At 45.3% G+C, this 20,561-nt stretch overlaps 1 protein-coding gene across 4 annotated transcripts in view; it reads left to right on the top strand.

The window, feature by feature from the left end:
- Positions 1-6,008: 6,008 nt before the first annotated feature.
- Positions 6,009-20,561, top strand: part of CAP1 (cyclase associated actin cytoskeleton regulatory protein 1) — a 31,475-nt gene continuing 16,922 nt past the window's right edge. For 2 of the 4 annotated variants that reach the window (XM_004614219.2, XM_055138559.1), the window contains exon 1: positions 6,027-6,180. The gene's annotated coding sequence lies outside the window, so the exon portion shown is untranslated. Of the gene's footprint in view, positions 6,181-20,561 lie in introns of all 4 variants that reach the window. The other 2 variants (XM_055138560.1, XM_055138561.1) reach the window with 2 other exon arrangements.

Below are 20,561 nucleotides of genomic sequence, written 5' to 3'. Positions count from 1 at the left end.
TCACTGGAGTTGCTCCTGAAGCCTCCAAAACACAACCACCACAAAGCTAATAATGTTCACTGTCAGTTTTCTCATGTAGCTGACCCAGTCAATTCCATGCTCTTTAATTTGGGTGTCTTTTTTTAAATTTTTTTAAATTTTATTGAATCACCATGAGATAGTTACAAGCTTTTGTGTTTGGGTTGCAATCTCACAATGATCAAACACCCATCCCTCCACCAGAGCACATTCCCCACCACCAATATCCCGGGTATACCCTCCCTTTCCCCACCCTCCCCCTGCCTCTAAGGCAGACAATATTCCCCATACTCTCTACTTTTGGGCATTATAGCTTGCAACACAGACACTGAGAGGTCATCATGTTTTGTCCATTATCTACTTTTGGCATGCATCTCCCATCCCAACTGGTTCCTCCGGCCATCATTTTCTTAGTGATCCCTTCTCTATTCCATCTGCCTTCTCCCTTCTGCTCATGAAGCAGTTTTCCAGCTGTGAGGCAATCCCCTTGGCCCTTGTATCTACTGTCCTTGGGTGTCAGCCTCATATGTTATTTTATACTCCACAAATGAGTGCAGTCCCTCTATATCTGTCCCTCTCTTTCTCATTTCACTTAGCATGATACTCTCCATGTTTATCCATTTATAAGCAAATTTCATGACTTCATCTCTCCTAACAGCTGCATAGTATTCCATTGTGTAGACGTTAATTTGGGTGTCTTGAGACAAGTGAGTTGGAGGAAGGAAAAAGCCTATGATGAGTTCTTTAAGCCTGTGTTATTGCTGCGGGAAGCCAGAGCTTGGTTCATCTGGCTACTCTCAGAAGCACTCAGAAACATACTCTGTGGAAATGTCCCTTTAAGAAACAAGGAAGTTGGGGTAACTGCTTCACTCTTGGTTCTGCTATGAGACAGAGAAAGCAAGATAAGCTTTGTGCAGTTCCTTAAAGAATTTTAATATTCCAATTTCAAATATGGCACTTTCCCCTTTTTCTTTCCTTTTTCCTTAAATATAATGTGATGGATTAGGGATTGGGCTTTAACTGTCAGCTCTAAGGATAAGTTGAAGTGAATCACAGATAAATATTATATTACTCTAATATTACTGGGCTAGTAAAAATCCAACACTGCCTTTCTTCTGAGAAAAATACACTTTATTGTTTTTGGTCCATACCCAGAGAGCTCAGGGCTTTCTCCTGGTTCTGTGCTCAGTGATCACTCCTGGTGATCAAACCAGGGATTTAATCCTGGTCAGCCACATGGCAGGCAAACACCCTACCCACTGTACTATCTCTCCAGCCCTGAAAAATACACTTTTTTTTTCAATGCTATCATAGTCAAGCTTTCTATTCTCTATAATGAAGAGCATTTATACTCCTCATTCACCCGGGCTTACTTGCAGATCCTGGACTTCAGACCAACAGATAACTGTATAAAAAAATAGACACAGCACAGGGCCTTTCTGTCCCCTTTCTGGCAGGCTATCAGGAGTAGCAAAGGCTCTGGGACACCCTCCCAGGCGCTGATAGCTCAGGCCTTATTTTACTTCCTGGGTGTCTTTTACCAGGAACACAGACAATAGACTTTATTGACTTATAATTGTTACTTACAAGTCAATGATTGTTAGTTTCCTCTCCTAATCATCCTTTCAGTTGATCAGAAGGGATATTAATAGCCTGCTCTGAGGTTAACTGATTTGACCAAGATTGGTTATTAGCAGCAGAGTTGAGAGGCAGGTTAAGTCAGAGTAACACCAGATTTGGCTCTTGATCACGACCACCAGACTTGACACTATTTTGAGGGCCAACTTGTAATTTTTGGAGCCAAGATCCTCACTCAGGCTGGAGCCTGGGGCCATACCCTAGAAGGACAGGCTTACATAGGTTGTTGTCTGTTGCCAGCTCCCTTCTGGCAGGGGTATACAGGATCTGCCCAGGCTCTGCAGACAGGCTCTGAGCCAGGCTGCACAGATGCAGGCAATCCTCTGAGACAGGCGGGGAAAAGTTCCAGATGAACTGCCAGACTTCTGTGTCTGAAACTCTGAGAGACGACGAGCAAATCTGGGTGACACACGCAGGGACAAAGCGATTGCAGGGCTAGAATGTGCTGAAATTCAGACAAAATAAGCAAAGGGCAAAATACACGAAGAAGGGATATATGTGAAGGTCATCAACTCTCCGCTGGGAGTTCCTGCTTGTAACAAATGGCACTCCTTCCTCTCTTCTCTTCCTAGGCTGGATGTGGAAGTCTGAGATGCAAAGCTTTGCAAACCCAGATTTCCAGTAAGTAGCTGTAACCTTGAAGAACTCACAGAGAGGAAGACGTTAAGAGATCACTGCCAAAGAGTCAATTAATTAGGATTGTGATACCTGCCAGGAGAGAAAAGTAATATTCACAGGGAGTGTATCAGTGGGAAACTAGATCTAATCTGTTGTTTGGTTTTTGTTTCTGGTTCACACTCAGTAGTGCTCAGGGCTTACTGCTGGGTCTGTACACAGGGATCACTCCTCGAAGTGCCTGGGGAACCATTGGTGCCAACGATGAAACCCTTGGGTGGCTGTGTGCCAGCAAGCACCTTACCACTGTACTCTCTCTGGATCTAGGTCTAATCCGAAAGTTCATATTCAAATGATCTCCTTTTCATTTGTGTTCCTATTAGTCATCTTTCTTATTATCCTTAATAAGCACCATGTGTACCATTGTCGCTCTTGCTGTATCCCTAGACAAGTCTTGCTACTTGGACAAAGACAAGCCTTTGTAACTGATCTTCTGATAAGTCTCCCCACCTTTTTTGTTTTGGGTCATATCCTGAGGCACTTGGAAGTTATTTTTGACTCGGTGCTCAGTGCTCGGGGTCTCTCCAGGTGATTCTTGGCCAACCATGCAGTTCGAGGAATGGAACCAATGAAAGGCAAATGCTCTACCTCCGAGTCACATGCCCCCACCCCTTTTTCTTCTCACTCAAAATCATGCTCTACACCAGTTGTTCTCAACTGCCAGTTCAAACTACCTTCAGTTCACAGGCCTAAAATGTTGAAAATCACAGCTCCTATCTCACAGCTAGAGCCATATTTCTGAAAAGCACTGTGACCAGCCCCTCCTTACAAGCTCACCAACGTTTACCTGTCTTGTGAGTTAGAGGTTGTTTGGTCTGTCTCTTTTTTTCTTTTCAAGCCCATTGCCTACTCCTCTCCTACAGGCATCTCTCACCTCAGATTCTCAACTCTATTACTCTTCACTCATGTTTGCTCTGCAATGTTCTCTCCAGCCATCTAAGCCCAGGAAATGACTCTTGCTCAGGTAGTCACTGAGCATGTGCTGGGATGCCTCTAGGGAGGAGTCTCTGGGATCCGGGCAGGGCACGCACAATCAGTGAGGCAGGAAGAGCTGAAAGTCAGCACATCTTTGAGGACTTCCTAGAGGGCAATTCTTGCTTCTCCCAGAGAGTGTAAGCTCCGTGAGGGTGGTGACAGGGTTTGACGGCCACTGCTATACTCCTGGCACAGAGTAAGAGCTCCACTGTTTTTCACTGGATAAATATATGAACAAATAAATGAAAGAGACAGTGCTCTTAAGTTGCCTCCCCCTGAAGTTGAAAGGTCATAGACTCTTTACTCTTTCCATGGTCTGAGTTCCTTCTGGGAAGGGGTTGTGATTCACTTATAATCTCAACACTACAGTCACTTGGTCAGGTGGTTTCACCAAGTGCTGTCATTTCTCATGATAACCCTTGAATTAGTATCTCTATTTTAGTATCTTATTTTAGGGAAACTTTCCTCCTTCCTCCTTCTACCTGTTTCCCCATCCCTTTTCTTCCTTTCCTCTATGGCCTAGGTATTTCTACTGTAGTCCAGAAAAGGATTTAGATGAGTTAAGTATAGAGTTGACTATAACAAAGGCTAGTGAAGCTATATGTCAGGGGCCTCACATACATGAAGTTCCCAAATTAAAAAAAGAAAAATTGGCGGGGGATTTGGGAATCCAGCAGTGCTCTGGGATGACTCCTGTCAGTGCTTTAGGGACCATATGGGCTATCAGGGATAAAATCCTGCGTTGGCTGCTTACAAAGCAAGTGTCCTGCACACTGTACTATCTCTCTGGCTCCTCAGTTATAAATTTTTGGTTATGTTTGAATAAATTAAAGTGTGACTGTCACCTTTTGGTTAAATGTAAATATTTATTTGCTTCTTGGGTCACACCCAGAGATGCACAGGGGTTACTCCTGGCTCTGCACTCAGGAATTACCCCCTGGTGGTGCTCAGGAGACCATATAGGATGCTGGGAATCAAAGCCCGGCTGGCTGTGTGCAAGGCAAACGCCCTACCTGCTGTGCTATTTCTTCAGCCCCTTAAATGTAAATATTTAAACATCCATTTGAAAAACTATTTTACATGACCATTTTTCCTTTTAAATGTTCTGAGTCAAACAATTAGGGAAAAGGCCCAGATTCAGAAAAGTCAAATAAGTCTGACCAAAGTCTTACTAGTGAAGAGCCTACGTCGGGACTGGAACCCAGGTTGCTTCCCTCCAGAGCTTCCACTGCCTCAAAATGAAATAAATGGTTCCTATATGTTCTATCATGAAGGTTATACTTAAGGGATTTGAAGTCAGAGAGATGGTGGCCTTTTAAAATTCCAACCCAGACTAGCAGGTTGAGGCTCAGGTTTGGTACCCCATCCTCTCCCCTGAGCTCCACTAGGAGCGACCCCAGCACAGAACTACTGAGTTGCCTCTGAGCACTGCTGGGTGTGTGTTCCCCACCTCTGCCCCCACCCACCCACTCCGGGAAAATAAAAATTCTAGCATTTGCTTTACTACTTTGGCAAGTTTCTCAGCTTCTCCTTTGAAAACAGGAGGCCACAATATCCGGTACCACGGAAGGGCTCCTATTAAGAAATGGGACCAACGGCACGCGTGCAGCACAGGGCACAGGCAGTCCTGTTATTTCCAAAACTGCATTTGAGTGACTCAGGATAGCCTGCTCTCGGGCTGGAGCTTGGAGTTGTCACAATTATTCAGCTGACGGGTGCGAACTGATGCACTCACCAATTTTTTTCTGGAAATAAATCTTTGTGGGAGGATAATCACCGGTTGGAAATTGGGAGCCTTGAGGGAACAAAGCTCTGAGAGCCTCATTCCCCGGGTGTGGTGGTGGTGGTGGTGGTGGTGGGACACAGCTACGGTGCAGACCCCTCTGAACCACCTCTACCCCCCACCCCATGTGGCAGCCACTGGGGACGTACAGCCTGGGGCCAAGAAGCCGGGTTTTAAGTGGGGGGATGTGACTCAGCGGTACGGGGTTCCATTTCTAGCACAGCCACCCCTCATCGCCCCCTAAAAAACCCTAACAAATGCCAACTAGTAGCCGGGTTTTAACGGAGTGGAGCAGGAGCGCCTCTAATTCCGCTCTTCTTATTCTCGGGGACCACACCCCAAGGCAGGGAGGGACTCCAAAAAGAGCGGGGCGGAGGCTTCGGCGCAGCCCCAGACCTAACCATCTATGGTCACAGCGCGCACCGAGCAAACAGGAAGCGGGGTGACTGCCACCTTCCCATCCCCGGGGGAGCCCGCCGCTCGGCGGCCGACCCGCCCCGAAACGCAGGCAGGGCTCCACGTCTCCTTCCCGAACCCCCTCCTCACGCGCGGCCCCCTCCCAGAATACCAATTGCTTTTCCACGTCACAAAAAGAGAAACCGAGCAGAACACGCCCAGAAAGAGGCGGAGCTTAGCCACGAGTCCCCAGAGAAGAGAGAGAGCCGCCACACGCTCCCGCCCTCAGAGACTCCGGCCCCCGAGTCCCTCTCAAGACCCCTTTCCAGAGAGCTAAGGCTAGAGACCAAACGGACAGGGAAATTAGCCACTCCTTTGGCGTCTTTCTCCGGAGGTGGCGCTTAACTAGCATTCTCCGCTTTTCATTGGCTAGAGAGAATCCGGCTCTGCTGTTGACAGCGGGGCGTAGCCTATCGCTGAGCACGCCCCCTCGCGCTCGGGGGCGGGGCCCTGTCCTCGGTGCACCGCTTTCCCAAGTCCCTCTCGCCTGGCTTTTCTGCCGGCGGTGCGTTTCCGGTGGGGGTGCCGCGCCTAGAGAGGGCCCGGAAGTGGGTCGCGCGGAGATTGCTGGGCTGTTCTTGCCGGAAGTGGAGAGCGGCTGATCGCAGTCCGGAGGTGAGGCAGAAAACTCGGAGGTGAGGCTGCGTGGTCGGGTCAGGGATGGGGGGCCCCCTCGGCAGCCCCCTGGCCCTTGGCGTCGTTTAGTGGCCCTGGTGACTTGTGCGCCGGTGGTGAGCTTCGCTGGAGGGGGCCGGGGCGAAGGTGCTCAGGCCGACCTGGGAGCCTGGGCGCGGTCGCTTAAGGTGGGGCCGGGGTGACCAACAGAGCCTGGCTTTCGTGACGAGACCCGCCCGCTAGATTTCGCAGTCCTCCCCGTCGGCCCCGCCAAAGGCCTGTTTGCTAAGGTGTCGGGACCGGCCGGCGCGGCCGAGACCTTGGAGTCTCCTGCCTCCCCTGCTCTCGCCCCCATCGCAGGGATCTGAAAAGTGATCCTTGGAGAGCTGGAGGTGGGAAAGATCGCGGGAGGGATGGGAACTGGGAAATCCGGACCTCCTGCCGGGTCCTGCTGCCCGGCACGCCCTGCCCCGGGGACCCCTGCGTGGCGGTGGGCTTCCGCTCTAACTGTCAGTTAGAGCCCCGCTGCAGGAACCTGATTTCGAATGCTGCCTTGCGGGGCGTGCCGGGGAATTCTGGAGAAGAGAGCAGGGCAAGGGCCTGGTATTCGATTTTGCATAGCCTCGCCCTCCAACTCTCTGTACTTTCTCTGCGAAGCTAAGTTTATTGAAGGTGTTTAAATACTTTGGGGCTTGGAATCAGATGCTCCCTGCTTGATCGAGACCAATACGGCGAAGTATTTGTAGAAGTATTTGTTGCTGTCGTGAACTTGTTGAGCCTCATTTTTCTCTTCTTTTAAGTGGAGATTGCGCCTCGCCTCCCAGGATTAAGTTTAGTGTAACGAATCGTGCTTATTTGGCCTCAGGTATTTCTTTTGCCTTATCAGGGAATGCAGTTCTGGGGAAAAAAAAAAAAAACCAACCAAGTGAAACCCTGCTCTCATGAAGCAAATTGTGTTTGCAGAGACTTAGAATTTATGTTAAAGGTGCTGGATGTTGGAAAAGAAGAGGGTGCTGCTATGGAAGTGTGTGTTGGGTGGATGGGTGGGGTGGGTGGGGAGGGGAGGAATTAGGTAAATCGTTTCTGCAGAAGCTAAATTGAAAACGAGTAGGAAAAAGCCCGATGAAAAGGGGCCAAGAACAGGGGCCGGAGCGATAGCACAGCGGGTAGGGCGTTTGCCTTGCACGCGGCCGACCCGGGTTCGATCCCCGGCATCCCATATGGTCCCCCCAGCACCACCAGGAGTAATTCCTGAGTGCAAAGCCAGGAGTAACCCCTGAGCATCGCTGGGTGTGACCCAAAAAGCGGAAAAAAAAAAGAAAAGGGGCCAAGAACATTCTCGTGGTTAGTGTCATTTGAAGCTCTTTTGGGGGATCTGTATTTAACTGGGAAGGAGGGGACAGCACAGCCGTTGGTTATAAACCAGCCCTTATGTTAGGTACTTAGCAAGGCACTTGGCACTGTTGTCCAAGGAGCCAGTTGTTCTTGAGTGAGGAATGGAAGATAGGAAAATCAGAAATCACGCATACTGTAAAGTGAGTAAGGGCCAGGAGGGAATAGGGAAGTTACATGAGCTACATTTCCATTTGAGAAGGAAATTAGAGGCTCGAAGTCTTGCGCATTTCTTTTGCAGATTGGAGAATCTGGGAAAGGGATTGCCAGGCAGAGAATAGGTGCAAAGTTGGGAGCTGTAGCTCTGTGATAGAACATAGTTTATTTAGTGTGGCTCAGATTCCAATAATGGGGGGGGGGGGCTGGAATAGAAGAAATAGGAAGCAGCGAGACCAAATAGGAGATGGGCTTTGTGGAAACCTCTGAAGTCATTTGGGTCACAATTACGCTGAAAGCTGTGGGGAGACTTTGAAGGGGTTTTTTTTTGGGGTCACACCCAGCGATGCTCAGGGGTTACTCCTGGCTTTGCACTCAGGAATTTCTCCTGGCGGTTGGGGGACCATATGGGATGCCGGGGATCGAACCCGGGTCGGCCGAGTGCAAGGCAAACGCCTTACCCACTGTGCTATCGCTCTGGCCCCTTTGAAGGGTTTTATGTAGGAAAACAATGTGATCAGATTTATGTGTTAGGTGGTTGAGTCTGTCACATGGGAAGGGAATAATGGAGACGTAGTTCACTATTTGGAAGCTGTCACAGTAGACATGAAAAGGAGAGGAGAAATCAAATTTGAGCAGTATTGGAAATACAGAATCGGGGCTGGGAGACCGTTCAGGTGGTAGAATTTGTACCTGACATTGTGTGAGGCCCCGAGTTCAGTCTCTGGCACTACATTGCCCCCTAACCCTGCCCTGCACATTGGGGTGTATAACCCTGGTAGCCCTCCAGGTATCTCCAGGCAGGCCTGAGCACTGACTTATCAGAAGTGCAAGGAGTGCTCCTATTGAAAAAATAGCTATCTCTAGCCTGGAGATAGCTCAGATGACGAGCACCTACTTTGCACCCTGAACTCTGGTTTTGATCTGTGGCCCTGCATGGGCCCTCCAGCACCCCTGGGAGTCATCTACAAATGCTGTACCTGGAATGCCAGGTTTGCCGCCCCCATCTCCCCTCTCAAAAGAATCCTTTAAAATTGGAAGCTTTTTATCAGAATAAAGAAATAGTTGGGACTGGAGCAATAGCACAGTGGGTAGAGCGTTTGCATTGCATGTGGCAGACCCGGGTTCGATTCCTCCGTACCTCTCGGAGAGCCCGGGAAGCTACCAAGAGTATTCCGCCACACGGCATAGCCTGGCAAGCTACCCATGGCATATTTGATATGCCAAAAACAGTAACAAGTCTCACAATGGAGACATTACTGGTGCCTGCTCGAGCAAATGGATGAACAACGGGAGGACAGTGATACAGTGCTACCACCAAAAAAGAGATAGTTGTAGTTTAAGACAACTTCCTGGTCTTCTAGTTTAGGTAACTGGGTGGTACTATCCACCAAGAGAGGCTGTGGAGAATAAGTTAGCAGGTTGATGTGGAAAGAAAGTGAATTTTGAACATGATGAGTTTTTGTGGTACTAGACAAAGTTTGTTGAATTAAGTTTCCCAACTAGAGGACAGAGCAAGAGCAGAGATACGGAGGCTTCAGAAGGGGCCTTATGTTGTTTGCTGCAGGGTCAGACAAAAAGGTAGATCTGTCTGCCGGATTGTAAAGGACCTCTAATATCTTGCTTGAAAGCTATTCTTTGGCTGCCAGTTTGCTCATTATTTCAGTCGCCGCAGTCTAGTATAAAGAAATTCATATAGGAATTTTGCACCCTTTTCATCCCCAGAAATAACTTCATCAAGCAAATAAAAGCAATTTATGTTTCAGTTTAAATAAGATGGTAGCAGCGAGGAGCTGGTAGAGACAACTCAAAGGGCTGGAGTGCATGTGAGAAACCTAGGTTGATCCCTGGTATCCCCAAAATGGTAGTGGGGCTATAGGAATGGCACCAGGGGGTCAGGAGGGTTAAGGCGTGTACCTTGCATGCAGCTGTGACCCGGTTTGAGCCCTTGCACTACGTATGGCCTTCTGATCACAAGAAACTATCCTTGAGCACAAAGCCAGGAGTAAGCTCTGAATATTCCAGTGGATATACTTTGTGATGTACACAGCCTGTTACGTAAACAGAAAGTGGTGATATTCCTGAGAATCAGACAGTATAGTTTAGTTTTGAGGAGGTTGTACTTGTAAAATGTCACGTTTCCACTCTAGGTGTGATCTCTTTTGTTAACCCCTTTCTTGGATACACATTCATTTATTTAGTTGCAGCTAGTTTATTAATCAGTGTCTAAGCCTATAAAAAAGTTGACTTCCTCCTTTCAGTTTTTGGGAAGCATTGTGATTCATTTAACGTAAGCAAAGATTATCATGACAAGGTAAACCCTTGGGTTTGAAATTTGAGATTTGAAAGCTGAGATCCTCAGGACATTATTGTTATTTTTATTGTTTGAGAGGGAGGCAGGTTTTTGGGACTACACCTAGCAGTATTGGGGCAGTTACTCCCAGAGATCCTTATATCCCCGGGATTGAACCCGGCCTCCTGCTTGCAGAGCGTGGATTTCAGCCCTCTGAGCTATCTCCTTCGCCCATCAATTCAATCCTGGTTCTAGTGGTAATTTTGAATTTTGATCATTAGTTACTTTTACTAACCTGAACTTCTTCAGATTCTCTATCACAACCAGATTTGTTTTTAATTAATTTATTTTTGGGCCTCCCAATCAGTACTGTGGTGGTAATAATTTTGCAGTATATAACTATAGCAAATCAAAAGGTGTCCACCTTTTTTTGCCTTTGGTTTTTTTTGTTGGGGGAGAGGCACACCTCATGCTTGAGGATACTCCCGACACAGTGCTCAGGACTTGCTCTGGCAGTGTTCAGAGTGGTTTTGGGATCTAACCCAGGACCTCACACATACATGCAAGCCAAGTGGTCTATCACTGAGCTCCATTCTTGTTCCCATACTCTTAAATATACAGTGTTATATGTCAATTACATCTCAATAAAGAGGAGGGGGAGAAAAACAATTTCTTCTTGATCTGCCATCATGCTAACCTAATTTTAAAAGTCAAAATTCTAAAAATATATTTTCTGTTTCAAAGCAGCTTTGTTTACCTTGTATTACCAAGCCTGTCGTGTCAGACTTTTCCATTTGACTGGAAAATAGTTGAAATGTTTAATGGAAAGATTGAGCTTGCTTTTTTTTTTTTTTTCTAATCCAGAGGTCACTAAAGTTCTTATAGTTAATTATAGACCACAGTCACAGATCTTTTCATATTTCTAGTGGTAGCTGAATCATGGCATCTCTGAGTCTGCATGAAAATGAGAAATACATTTCTGCTCAAAGCCACTCCCCAGTCGAGATGAGCTAATGAAGTGTTTCTTTATACAATGTAAAAATGCAGCTTGGTTTTCTTATTATTTCTGCAGCAAATCTTCATATTATTCTTTGAGTATAAGGGAGAGAGGAACCCATGGACTCATACAATTATCTTTTTATCCCAGACCATGAAACAAGACTAGTTTCCAAGTCTGATTTCAGTTTCTCTGCTGTTTCTAGCTAGACTTACTCCTGGAGTTTCAGATAGAGAACTGTGCGTAAGGCAACAGCAGGAGACGAGTCCTGATACTGGGCTGGATTCTTGCCCTTCCTAGAAGATAGGCCTTTCTTTCTCTTTTAATCTAAGCCTCAGGTGGCAGTGACTCAGGCACCGAATGCCACTGGTTTCATCGTTGAAACCAAATGCTTGGGGAAGAACAGTAGCTCCTGATTTGGGTTAGATTTAGATGGCATCTTTACTGGGGCAAAGTGGTGTCTGTTCTTTGGTTTCTAGGTTAAACCAGCCAACTGGTAAATTTCTTTTAGTAGCGAGGCGAAGTTTTTCTTTGTGCCCTGGGAGACCCTAGTGATGAACTTCCTGTATTGTTAGTAGAACTAATCAGTATCTTGTAGCTTAGTGTGGATATCTTAGGAGAGAGAGTTATTAAGTGGAGCTGGTTTTTGTTTGCCATTATAAAGAAATTCCGTAATTGTTAAAAGAAAACTTGAAAAAAGGGGAATTGCTCCCAACTGTGTCAGTCTAACATGACAGATACTGTACATTTTGTGTTGTCTTCATCTATTCCACAGTGCATGTTGCTATTCTCCTATAATTAGAAGTCTCGTAGTCTAAGCTAACATTGAAATGAGCATCTTCATGCCTATCATTTTTCTCACATTAGGATTACTTTCTTCGGATAACCTCTCAGGAACAGAATCAAGGTCAAAAGAAGTATAACCTTCCCCCACATCCCCCTCCCCGCCCCCGCGCCTCTCCCTCCCTCTCCATGAGATATATATTTATTTCCAAGAAGAACCTTTTTTTGGAAGCAGACCTTTCATTATAGCTTAGTATGTAGGCTGAGTTTTATACCTTTTCTTTAATTTCATTTAAGAAGCAGTGTTTCTCAGCCATGTGGCCTGCTACGGATGTGGATATGGATGGATATACCAGGATATTCCAAGGAGCCATAGTTGAAAATCATGTAAATGGGCACATGGCATGAGATTAGGGGCTAATAGCTAGGAGGAGAGGGTCACAGGAAGGAAACAAGATCGGAAGGGAGCCATACCCCCCCCAAAAAAAAATGTTGAGAAACTCTGACTAGGAGGAACTAGACAAAGTAGAAAATATTTTTTTGGTTGTCTTTGGGCCATGCCTTGCACAGGGAACCGTGGCATTGGTGATCAAACCAGACCTCCTGGCTGTACTTGGGGCTCACTCTTGGCATTGCATTCGGGGATCACTCCTTCAGAACGTGGGGTAGTGCTGGGGATCAAACCTGAATTGGGTGCATGCAAGGCAAACTCCTTATCTGCGATACTATCTTCCTGGCCACCTAAAATAGAAAATATTTTAAGCTGAGCAGCTTCCTACTCAAGTAGAAAAATAACTTAATTGCATGATGAGGTAAGACATGAGTTAGCCTGGTTCCATTTACTCCTGAACAACTTCCTTGAGGAGCAAAAGGAACGGGACTGAGTTCATAGAATAAGAGTGTGAAGCAGCTTTGAGTGGACTCACTAGCTAGTTCTAATTTTGGGGGGAGTGGAGATGGAATTTTAAACCACCAAAGAAATCGCTGGAGAAATTAAGCTTATGCTTCCTTTTTTACTCTTCCCCAAACCTCTTCATTTTTGTGACTTTATGACATTTCTTTGTAGATGACTTGCAGTTCCACCCTTAATCTTAAGCTTTTTTTCCAACTACTTACCAGACATTTCCACATACAAGCTTCATCTTCTCTTTAAACACCATATCCAAAACTGACCTCATCTTTCACTCTAACTAGAAAATGCCAGAAACTTGTTTCTCCCTCTAATGTCATCATTTCTCTTAGCCTCCTGGATTAGCAGCTCTGGAGTCCTCTTTAACTCTGTTCTGAAAGCTGTTTGTGCTCGTTAGTCAGTGCCACATAGTTAGTACTTGTTCTGTGTTTAATGCACACTTGTTTTGTGTGACCTCCGAGGGCAGGACTAAGCTCTGTGGGTGGAAGTTACCAGGAGGCCAATTTTGCTTCCAAATAAGGAAGAACCTTTTTAAATATTTGCTTTGTCTGAATGCAATGGGCTGACTCCAGAAGTTAGAGTTCTTCACATTGAAGATATTTGAGCAGGGGCTACCTGGTAAATTGCTGAGAATATGAAATGACTATTCTGGTATCAGTTGATGTTTATGTAAGGTGATTTCTGAATGCCCTTCTAAGCCTGAGAGCCAGTGAATCAATGGAAGGTAGCTTCCCTCCTATTAGGCGTAGGGCAGAAAAATGGTTTTACTGTTCTTTAGTACTCTCCATGGCACTTAATTCAGGTGCTGGTCACATAATTTCCTATAAATAATTACTTAATCAGTTCCTTGATTATTATTTGGGTGGAGGGCCAGCATGGACCATTCCTGCAGTACTCAGGAATCCCTCTTGGCATTGAGGGACTTAGGGGACCTTGTGTGGTGCCAGGATCGAATCAACATCAGCTATGTGCAAGGAAAGCATCTTAGTCCGTGTACTCTCTTCAGATCCTTGACTATTTTAATTTTGTTTCTGTATATATATATATTTTTTTTGGCGGGGGGGGGGCTCACACCCGGCGATGCTCCTGGCTTTGCACTCAGGAATCACTCCTGGCAGTGCTCAGGGGATCATATGGGATGCTGGGAATCGAACCTGGGTTGGCCTCGTGCAAGGCAAATGCCCTACCCAGTGTGCTATTGCTCCAGCCCTTGTTTCTGTATTTGCTTAAACACGAAGTGTGGGGTTTTTTTTCCCCTTTGAAATAACAAAAATCATTGTGGTAGAAACCAAACAAATGTTTGGTAGAAACATTTTGGTAGAAAATTTTTGCAGATAGTTGAATACCAGCTCTTCACCTGGTTTAGACCTTATTAGCTGCTGCTTTCTATTCTTTTTTTTTTTTTTTTGGTGAAGTAAGATAGTTATATTAAAAGTTAATTTAGAAAGATGTGCGGGTAGAGAGAGTACCTGTTTGAGAGAGGAAACAGGCTTCTCCTGAGTGGAAGTAAGAAAAGAAACATAGAGACAACAAGCAGGATACGTGTCCTAGAGGGAACCTAGGCTTGAAGAGCAAGCTATTGCTTCTTTTTCTATAAACTCCATTCTGTTTACAGGCAGTGCTGTGGAAAAGTCTGCATTCAGGGACAGAGAGATAGCGCAGGTATTAAGGCACTTGCTTTGCATGCAGCCAAGCCTGGTTCCATCCCTCGCACTGCATATGATTCCCTGAGTATGGAACCAGGAATAAGTCCTGAGCTCAGTCGTATGTGGCCCAAAAATCAAAGGAAAAAAGATTTTCTTTCTTCATATTCCCTGTGTACTCAAAACCCTCGAATGGGTTCCTGTTTAACAGCAAATGCTGCCTGACTTTGAATTTTGAATTCTTTTTATAAGCTAGCTCTGTTTGCGTAGCTAACCCTGCTTCCCGTAATGCTGCATTCACTAAGCACACTAACTTACTCAGACATTTTGTACACAGCTCCTTGGTCTCTCCTTTCGCTTATTTATTTATTTATTTATTTTAAATTTTGGTATTTGTGCCACAGTAGTCAGGCCTGGCGGTGTCAGGTTGTGAACCTGTGTCACAGCCACACGCTAGGCAGCACTTTAGCCTTTGTATTTTCTCTTGCCCCGCTCTTTGCTTTTGATGCCCTGAAGTGCCTTCACTTTTTCCTCTTACTCACTTCCCTCCTGAAACTAGACCCCAGTCCTCATTGATTTCTTCTGAACATGTAATTCAGAGCCATAACATTCTCAAGAAAAAACTTCAATGTAGAGGCTGTCACTTTAGTTTCCCGCAACTGTAAGTTATTAACAACTTCTCTGTGCTAGATTGTAGGTGCAGCAAATAGGTGGTGGACGCACGCAAGTGGTAGTGGTGGGTCAAAGTGAAAAGAAAGGAACAGATTTGTTTTTGTGCTCCTGTAGTCTGGCACACAGTATACAGTGATAGTTTACTTTTGAACTGCATTTTTTTTGTTGTTGTGGGTATTGGGGGGGACAGTTTGTTTTGTTTGTAGTGCCCTCTTTTCTGTGCTCAGGGATCACTCCGGTGATGCACAGGGGACCATATGTAGTGCCAGGGTTAGAACCTGAGTCAGCCACATGAAAGGCAAGTGCCCTATCTGTACTATCTCTCCAGCCCCTTGAACTGAATTTCAAGATTACAGAAAGATTTCATCTATGAAGTCAATGCCTTTCATCCTTACATATTTGTGTGTTAGGTAAATCCATTAAGTGACCGCCCTGAAGTTACACAGTTAATACATGGCACAGGTGGGACTCAAGCATTGGTCTCGTGAATCATGGTTTTATTTAGACTTAGATAATTAGCCCAGCAGGCTACCAAGAGTATCCCACCCGCACGGCAGAGCCTGGCAAGCTACCCATGGCGTATTTGATATACCAAAAACAGTAACAAGTCTCACAATGGAGACATTACTGGTGCCCGCTGGGGCAAAATCGATAAACAACTGTAGGACAGTGCCACAGTGCTATATAATTAGTAGTGCTTCTCCTTTGGAAGCTTTTGTGAAGAAAGCTCAAGTAGTTCTGGCTCTTGTCAGTCAGAAATGGTAAGAACATGATTCAGCAGAGCTATAATTTTCTGCGGGCGATTTGTTACTCTTTTGGAAAAGCCTTATTTTAAACATTTGCTTCCAAATACATATCATATCATTAGGGCTAGAGAGAAAGTACAGGGGCTAAGGTGCTTACCTTGCATATGGCTGACACCAGTTAGATTCCTGACGACAGATCTGAGAGTAGCCCCCACCCCTGACCCCAGCCCTGTCAGTTGTAAATCATCCTAAATGTGGCTTCCATGGAGAAAACTGAAAGTAGAGCTGTTAATAAGAAATAGAGACACCGGAAAGAGGTCTTTGTTTGTTTGTTTTGTTTTGTTTTTTGGGTTCACTCCTGGCGATGCTCAGTGGTTACTCCTGGCTCTGCACTCAGGAATCACTCTTGACGGTGCTCAGGGGACCATATGGGATGCCAGTGGTCGAAACCAGGTCAGCCATGTTCAAGGCAAGTACCTTACCCCTGTTCTATTGCTCTGGCCCCGGAAGAATGAACCCACAGTGTTGTGCTGAGCAAACAATGCTAGGTGCTGTGATGACCTTCACTAGTTACTTAATTGCTTAGTTGCATATAGAGTGGTGGGAAGAATTGCAGACTGGGATTCGAGTGAATTCCTGCTGAAGACCTAGGTTTTCTACCCACTGTTTATTTGCTATCTGGCCAACTTCAGTTTCTGTCACTTTCTTTATTCTAAGGATGAAGGATCAGTTTCTTCGATATATTTCATAGGAATTGATACCGATGATAATTTATGTTAGGATACCTTATAGAATTGTTTTAAAACTCAAAAAAAACAACAGATGTAGACTTTGAGAGAGTGTGACATTCAATCACTATTTTATATTCTTATAAACAAGGTTATTTGAGGTAGTTCAGGGGGTTGGGTGCATGCAAAACCAGTGCAGGTGGCCTGGGTTTGCTTCCTGGCATCAAATGGTCCCCCAGCCCTAGCATCACTATGAGTGACCCAGAAAACTAAAACAGAAAAATAAACAAGGTTATTTTCCTTATAGCATTTGGTTTGAAGATCCCTATATCAGTGTGACAGTGCCCAAGAAAATAGAATTTATTTTAAAGATGGGAGTATTTGTAAGAACCTACAGAGGAACAAACAAATTTTAAATGGAAAAAGCCGAAACATTTCTGCCCTTCCTCTTTGACCAAGGGAAAAGGTGGGTCAGATTTCTGTTTAGGGGCAAGAGGGTAGAAAACTTTTGTTTATTTCAGAGACCTTTGTTCAGTTACTGTGTTTATAGCGCTTATTACGTTTATAGTACTGGAATTACAAAGACAAGAATTACAAAGTCACGGCCATGGGAGGCTAATTGCCCGTAGATTATTAAGTAATGATTTAAAACTTTTGTTTGTTTTTGGACCACATCCAAGGGGTTGGGTGGGGCAGCTAGCTCTGTCTCTGTGCTGAGTGGTTCCTGGCAATGTCTGAAGGACCACATGGTGCCAGGGTTTGACCCGGGCCTACCCCAAGGAAAACATGATTTGAATGTGCTCAGTTGAACTTTCACTCCGCCCTGGAACATCTTTTATTTTTATTTTTATTTATTATTTATTTATTTTTGCTTTTTGGGTCACACCCAGTGATGCTCAGGGTTACTCCTGTCTCTGCACTCAGGAATTACTCCTGGCAGTGCTTGGGGGACCATATGGGATGCTGGGAATCGAACCTGGGTCGGCTGCATGCAAGGCAAACGCCCTACCCACTGTGCTATTGTTCCAGCCCCTGGAACATCTTTGAATCGAAGTAAGATTGCATACTTTTTAGGCATAAGTAAGTGATTTAAAACCAGTTTAATTCAGTGTTTGGGCTGGGTGGGGGAGCGGAAGAGGGGTGGGCTACACCCGGGTGGTGCTCAGGGCATGCTCCTGACTCCACAGAGGGATCACTCCTCAGCAGGCTTGGGGGACCATATGCTGTGCCAAGAATAGGACTAGGCCTGGCTGCAAGCATGGTGAGCGCCTTAACCTGTATTGTCTCTCCAGTCCCTAAAACAGTTTTAATCAGTTTTCTTTTTAAAGCCAGTTTAAATCGATTAAATGTTCGGTTGAGAATAGTATACAGTATCGTGGGAGCACATACTTGAATTGCTTTTTGGATGCTACTGTAGCTGAGACTTAACAGTTGGAGTTCTGGAAAGGGGGCAGATTGAGAAGGAAAAAAATCATACCAAACTGGAAAAGCTTCTTGAAGAAAGTACTACTGTAGCTGATTTCCTTAGAGGGAGGTGGCTGCTGGGAGTGGGGACTCACAGTCAGTACTGAGAGGACCCTGGGCCATTCCCCGTAATCCTTGACCCAGTTGTGCAGGCCTAAAGTGTTTGGGCCTAGAGATGAAGGGGTGGGTTGTGGGTACCAGGGCCACAGCTAGAAGTAACATTAAGGGATCTTGACAGGTGGTAGGAATTATGAGACAGGGAACAGATTGGGAAGAGAAAATGACTATGTGGAACAGGGAGCATTATGAAAGCACAGAAGAGAAATGTGAGTGAGTGTGAGTGTGTGTGTGTGTGTGTGTGTGTGTGTGTGTGTGTGAGAGAGAGAGAGAGAGAGAGAGAGTATGTGTGTAAGCACAAGTTTTCCGGTTGAGAAAAGGTGTGGCAAGAGATAGAATTGAAGGAGTGGTAGGAGATAAAGCAAGATCAGATAATGATTCATGGTTCATGGTTTGGACTTTACTCTGAATGCCCTGGGAGTATTGGCCAGTATTAAATAAATGACTAATTAAATTGAATTTGAGAAGGATCACCGGCAATTTGGTGTATGGATTGGTATAATTAGGAGGTGATTGCAGTAATCTATGCAAAGTTATAAATACCTTATTTTTATTCATCAGAATGCTGGCAAGTGGCTTCTTTCCTAAGCTATGAACCTGTAGATTTTGATGCCTGACTAGACTTGAAGGAGCAGTGGAGAAGATAGTTAAGTTAATGGAACTCTATCTTTTTCAGGACTGAGTCAAGTCTTCAACCTGTATTTCCTCATTTAGTCACACTGTGGCCCTTTTGGTTTTGTACTGTTGTATTCTCATTGTGTAGATAAGGAAGCTGTGGTTCAGAAAGTTCAGTAAAACTTACAGACAGCAGCTGGTGAGTTGTTACTGAAACCTCCAGTTTATGTGACTTCCTTAAGACCTCTCTCTGGGGCTCGAACCTGGGGCCTCATCCAGGGAAGTGTGCTGTCTGCCATTGAACTGCATCCCTGGCCCCTGATGATCCCTCTCTTAACCACTGTACTTATTGCCTGACAGTTTCTAGTTTATTAACATGGTCAATCAGGTAATTGCTGATAGTGCTGGATTACTGAGACTGAAGGTAGGGTCTGGGGCGAAAGATGATGAGTTCTGCATGGGCTGTTTCAGTGCAGGATGCCTTTGGGACATTGTGGCAGAGCTGCCCAGATGGAAGCTGAGTCCAATACTCTGAATTGGCCAGGAAGACAGCTTAAAGGACTAGAGCACATGTTTTGCATGCAGGAGCCCGGGTTCAATTCCTGGTACCGCAGAGACTCCTAAACACTGCCAGGAGTGACCCCAGAACAAACAGATAAAAGTTAAAAAAAAAATAGGATCAGGAGAAAGAGTAGAGAGGGTTAAGATGCTTGCTTGCTTTGCATGTAGCAGACCCCGATTTGATCCCCGGCACCCCCTCTGGAGCACTGAGCCCTCTAGTAATGATCCCTGAGCACAGAGCCACAAGTAAGTTTGAGCACTGTCAGGTATGGCCCATAAACCAAAGCCACAAAAGTTAAAAAAAAAAATCTGAATCATGGAAGAATGGTTTGGGCTCATTCGTACTTTGAAATTGGTGGATGAAGGTTTTAGTGCAGACATGATCACCTAAAGAATGAGTTTGTGTGAGGTCAGACTGCAAACAAGGTGTGTCTTTTGAGCTCTTCAATTCAGGATATTCTCCTTACAATGTCTCAGATTTCACCCCACCCATATCCAAATCTAAAAGCTAGATAATGTTCTTCTGTATTATTATAGAGTTTGTGAGATTAGCTTGAGCTGATAATTATATTTTCCCTTTTTATTTTGTTCATCAAGTAATACTGTAACTTATTTGAAATGAACATTGAGAAGTTAAAAATGGAAAAACAAGCACCAACATTCCATGGGGTTGTGTAAGTTTGTGTGGGGTTGTGTGTGTATGTGTAACTTTGTAAGTTAGCCAACCCTGGTAGTCCTCTGAGGTGCTTGTGTGCAGTTTCCATGTGAACACTGGCTTCTACCTGTAGCATCCGTTGTATGTAAAGGAATATGTCTCCCAACAGAGTAGGTGGTATCTATTAATAGAAGGTAGCTTGGGAATGTACTGCCTTTGCTGCTTTTCTCCTGACACTTAAACAGTGTTGTGGATTATATGAGCCTGTCCCTGGACAGGTACCTCAAATGGAACAGGAAAGCTACTTGAGCACTGTGACAGTGGTGGCATAACAGAAGAGATGCTATGATTTCTGCTTCTAGTCCGTTCCACTTGTTAGTAAGGCAGAGATTTGGGGCTTCTGTTACTTTAGGCAAGGGAATGGAAAGGTTTCTGTGGCTTACATCCTCCCTCCCTTCTTCCCTCCTTCTTTTCCTTCCTTCCTTCTCTTCTTGATTTTGGCCATCCCCAGCAGTGCTCAGGGATCACTCCTGGCTGGGCTCTGAGAACCATGTGGGTTACTGGGTACCAAATCTTGGTTGGCTCTATGCAAGCCCAGTGTCCTTCCCACTGTTATTATCTCTCCTGCCCTACTTTGATTCTTTTTTTAAACAACATTCTTTGGCAAAT

Source organism: Sorex araneus, chromosome 5, assembly GCF_027595985.1.
Source record: "Sorex araneus isolate mSorAra2 chromosome 5, mSorAra2.pri, whole genome shotgun sequence".
Taxonomy (NCBI): Eukaryota; Metazoa; Chordata; class Mammalia; order Eulipotyphla; family Soricidae; genus Sorex; species Sorex araneus.
This window is presented reverse-complemented; position numbering and strand designations above follow the sequence as displayed.